Below are 5,000 nucleotides of genomic sequence, written 5' to 3' on the forward strand. Positions count from 1 at the left end.
TCCGCTTTTCTTTGACCTCTTCCCGAGTAGACCGGCGCCTAAACGAGACACTTAGGTTTTTTTCTTTTTTCTTTCCTTTTTTTTTTTTTTTGGGCCTCGCCTCCCTTCCCGAGTAGACGGGCGTCCAAAGGAGGCACTTCTTTCCCCCCCCCCTTTTCTTTGACCTCTTCCCGAGTAGACCGGCGTCCAAAGGAGGCACTTCGCTTTTTTCCCGCCCCTTTTCTCTTCTCTTCTCTTCTCTTCTCTTCTTTTTGGCCTCGCCTCGCCTCCCTTCCCGAGTAGACCGGCGCCTAAACGAGACACTTTGTTTTTTTTCCTTTTCTTTTTTTTTGGCCTCGCTTCCCCTCCCTTCCCGAGTAGACGGTCGTCCAAAGGAGACACTTCGTTTTCCCCCCCCCTTTTCTTTGACCTCTTCCGGAGTAGACCGGCGCCTAAACGAGGCACTTGGTTTTTTTTTCCTTTTTCTTTTTTTTTTTTGGCCTCTCCTCCCTTCCCGAGTAGACCGGCGTCCAAAGGAGGCACTTCGTTTTTTTCCCGCCCCTCTTCTCTTCTCTTCTCTTCTCTTCTCTTCTTTTCTTTTTTTTTTTTTTTGGCCTCGCCTCCCTTCCCGAGTAGACAGTCGTCCAAAGGAGACACTTCGTTTTCCCCCCCTTTTCTTTGACCTCTTCCGGAGTAGACCGGCGCCGAAACGAGGCACTTAGTTTTTTCCCTCCGCCCCTTTTCTCTTCTTTTCTTTTCTTTTTTGGCCTCGCCTCGCCTCGCCTCCCTTCCCGAGTAGACGGGCGTCCAAAGGAGGCACTTCGTTTTCCCCCCCTTTTCTTTGACCTCTTCCGGAGTAGACCGGCGCCGAAACGAGGCACTTAGTTTTTTTTTTCCCGCCCCTTTTCCCGCTCTCCGCTTAAATGTCAGTATCGCCGCCGGTGGATCGTCGTTTTAGTTTTAAAACGATCATAAAAGCGGAATACGTTTTGAAAGTCGACGAGTCCGGTGTGTGGAGACCGGAATTGGGCAAGCTGTGCTCTCGTCTTCTGGGGGTGACATTTCTCCCTGAGCGCTGCTGGCATTAGAAAGACCATTCGAAGAAGGGTGAGGGTCGGGGTCGGGGAAGCGAGCGTCAGGTCTCGCCGCCCCGATTTTCCCAACCAAGAAAGCAGGACGCTTGAAACTGCGATGGGAGCTTGGATCGGAAGGCTTGCGATAGCAAGAGATCTAGGCAAGAACGGAAGCTTTCAACTTCAAACCAGCTATGTAAAGCAACCCCTCGCACGCGACATCCATCGTGGCAGGGAAACAGAAACAGAGACGCCGGTCCGGCCGAGGCTGCCCGAGCGGCCCGGTAGACCGGGCCGTCTGTCCGTCTTTAAGTCGAAAGACGACTTTAAATCTAAAAACGGTTTTAAGTCGAAAGTGTGGGTTAGGGTTAGGGTTAGGGTTAGGGAAAAAAGTTATAGGGTTAGGGTTGGGGTTAGAGAAAACAGTTGTAGGGTTAGGGTTGGGGTTAGGGTTAGGGTTAGGGTTAGGGTTAGGGAGAAAAGTTGTAGGGTTAGGGTTAGGGTTAGAGAAAACAGTTGTAGGGTTAGGGTTGGGGTTAGGGTTGGGGTTAGGGTTAGGGTTAGGGTTAGGGTTAGGGAGAAAAGTTATAGGGTTAGGGTTGGGGTTAGAGAAAACAGTTGTAGGGTTAGGGTTGGGGTTAGGGTTAGGGTTAGGGTTAGGGTTAGGGAGAAAAGTTGTAGGGTTAGGGTTAGGGTTAGGGTTAGGGTTAGGGTTGGGGTTGGGGTTGGGGTTAGGGTTAGGGTTAGGGTTAGGGTTAGAGAAACAAGTTGTAGAGTTAGGGTTAGGGTTAGGGTTAGGGTTAGGGTTAGGGTTAGGGAGAAAAGTTGTAGGGTTAGGGTTAGGGTTAGGGTTAGGGTTAGGGTTAGGGTTAGGGTTAGGGAGAAAAGTTGTAGGGTTAGGGTTAGGTTCAGGTTCAGGCTCAGGGTTATCATTCTGGAAATGATATTAGCAGAAGCAATGGAAGAAAGCAAGGAGAGGGAGGGAGGGATAGATATTAAACGGGATGGACGAAACGTAGGGAGCGCACACAAGACACGCGATGAGAAACCACCCGCCCAGAGAAATTCATCTCCGATTTACCGAGAAGACAGGGAGAGCAGAGAGATCGCAATGGATGGGAAACACGACGGGAAAGCACAAAATATCGGCGAGCTGAAATATCGGCGAGCTGGCGAGAGCAAAGATATCGAGTAGATTCAAGAGAGAAAGCGGAATTATTTGATAAACAACGTAGAGATGACCAAGAACAGGAAAGATGGAGAGATGAAAGTGGGGACGGACGACGGGAGGAGAAGAAAGAACAGCCAAAAGAGAGCCAAGTAAGAGAACAAGACGAGAAAGCGTCGAGAGAAGGAGCAGAAGAAGTTGAAGAAAGAACAAAGGGACCTAAGAACGACTTGCTCCACAAAGCAAATAGGTCAGCAAGAAATAAGAATAATTTCCTTGACTAGAAATGGACTGGATTCGGCCATTCGGCAAGAGGAAGGAAAATATGGAATAAATGAGGGAAGTTAAGATGAGAAATGAAAGGCCTACGAGAGGTTCCTCTGGGAAAACTACACCCAAAACTTTGGAGGAAGGAAGATGGCAGAAATTGTAACAAACTTTTCACTTGAAGTCAAGCTTTTCACGTCAAACCAGCTCTTTCAATCAACCCCTCGCAGCCATCCTGGCAGGGAAGCAGAAAACGGAAACACTCCGGTCCGGCCGAGGCCCGGGTAAACCGGTCCCGCCCGAGCGTCCCGGTAGACCGGGACGGCTGCCCGTCACGGACACCCCAGGGCCCCGGCGCGGGCACCGAGGCGACGGCGGAGGTCCCCGACCGAGGCCCGGGGCCCCCGCGCCGGGATCCCGTACATCCATCAAGGCGGGGAAACAGAAACACTCTAGGCCGGCCGAGGCCCGGGTAAACCGGACCCGCCCAAGGCCGTCCCGGTAGACCGGGACGACTGCCCGGCGCGGACACCCCCGGGGGCCGGCGTGGGCACCGAGGGGACGGCGGAGGTCCCCGACCGAGGCCCGCGGCGCCGGAGCCGGGATCCCGTGCATCCATCGTGGCGGGGGAAACAGAAAGGCTGATCCGGCCGGGGCCCCGGTAGACCGGGAAGACTGCCCGGCGCGGACACCCCCGGGGTCCGGCGTGGGCACCGAGGCGAAGGCGGAGGTCCCCGACCGAGGCCCGCGGCGCCGGAGCCGGGATCCCGTGCATCCATCGTGGCGGGGGAAACAGAAAGGCTGATCCGGCCGGGGCCCCGGTAGACCGGGACGACTGCCCGTCGCGGGCACCCCCGGGGTCCGGCGGGGGCACCGAGGCGACGGCGGAGGTCCCCGACCGAGGCCCGCGGACCCGGAGCCGGGATCCCGTGCATCCATCGTGGCGGGGGAAACAGAAAGGCTGATCCGGCCGGGGCCCCGGTAGACCGGGACGACTGCCCGTCGCGGGCACCCCCGGGGTCCGGCGGGGGCACCGAGGCGACGGCGGAGGTCCCCGACCGAGGCCCGCGGACCCGGAGCCGGGATCCCGTGCATCCATCGTGGCGGGGGAAACAGAAAGGCTGATCCGGCCGGGGCCCCGGTAGACCGGGAAGACTGCCCGGCGCGGACACCCCCGGGGTCCGGCGTGGGCACCGAGGCGAAGGCGGAGGTCCCCGACCGAGGCCCGCGGCGCCGGAGCCGGGATCCCGTGCATCCATCGTGGCGGGGGAAACAGAAAGGCTGATCCGGCCGGGGCCCCGGTAGACCGGGACGACTGCCCGTCGCGGGCACCCCCGGGGTCCGGCGGGGGCGCCGAGGCGACGGCGGAGGTCCCCGACCGAGGCCCGCGGACCCGGAGCCGGGATCCCGTGCATCCATCGTGGCGGGGGAAACAGAAAGGCTGATCCGGCCGGGGCCCCGGTAGACCGGGAAGACTGCCCGGCGCGGACACCCCCGGGGTCCGGCGGGGGCACCGAGGCGACGGCGGAGGTCCCCGACCGAGGTCCGCGGCGCCGGAGCCGGGATCCCGTGCATCCATCGTGGCGGGGGAAACAGAAAGGCTGATCCGGCCGGGGCCCCGGTAGACCGGGACGACTGCCCGTCGCGGGCACCCCCGGGGTCCGGCGGGGGCGCCGAGGCGACGGCGGAGGTCCCCGACCGAGGCCCGCGGACCCGGAGCCGGGATCCCGTGCATCCATCGTGGCGGGGGAAACAGAAAGGCTGATCCGGCCGGGGCCCCGGTAAGCCGGACCCGCCCGAGGCCGTCCCGGTAGACCCGGCCCTCTCCCCGTCTCGGGCACCCCCGGGGTCCGGCGTGGGCACCGAGGCGACGGCGGAGGTCCCCGACCGAGGCCCGCGGACCCGGAGCCGGGATCCCGTGCATCCATCGTGGCGGGGGAAACAGAAAGGCTGATCCGGCCGGGGCCCCGGTAGACCGGGAAGACTGCCCGGCGCGGACACCCCCGGGGTCCGGCGTGGGCACCGAGGCGAAGGCGGAGGTCCCCGACCGAGGCCCGCGGCGCCGGAGCCGGGATCCCGTGCATCCATCGTGGCGGGGGAAACAGAAAGGCTGATCCGGCCGGGGCCCCGGTAGACCGGGACGACTGCCCGTCGCGGGCACCCCCGGGGTCCGGCGGGGGCGCCGAGGCGACGGCGGAGGTCCCCGACCGAGGCCCGCGGACCCGGAGCCGGGATCCCGTGCATCCATCGTGGCGGGGGAAACAGAAAGGCTGATCCGGCCGGGGCCCCGGTAGACCGGGAAGACTGCCCGGCGCGGACACCCCCGGGGTCCGGCGTGGGCACCGAGGCGAAGGCGGAGGTCCCCGACCGAGGCCCGCGGCGCCGGAGCCGGGATCCCGTGCATCCATCGTGGCGGGGGAAACAGAAAGGCTGATCCGGCCGGGGCCCCGGTAGACCGGGACGACTGCCCGTCGCGGGCACCCCCGGGGTCCGGCGGGGGCGCCGAGGCGACG

The sequence above is a fragment of the Pituophis catenifer genome, unplaced genomic scaffold, assembly GCF_029215685.1.
Source record: "Pituophis catenifer annectens isolate HBS135680 unplaced genomic scaffold, rPitCat1.0.hap2 SCAF_66, whole genome shotgun sequence".
Lineage (NCBI taxonomy): Eukaryota > Metazoa > Chordata > Lepidosauria > Squamata > Colubridae > Pituophis > Pituophis catenifer.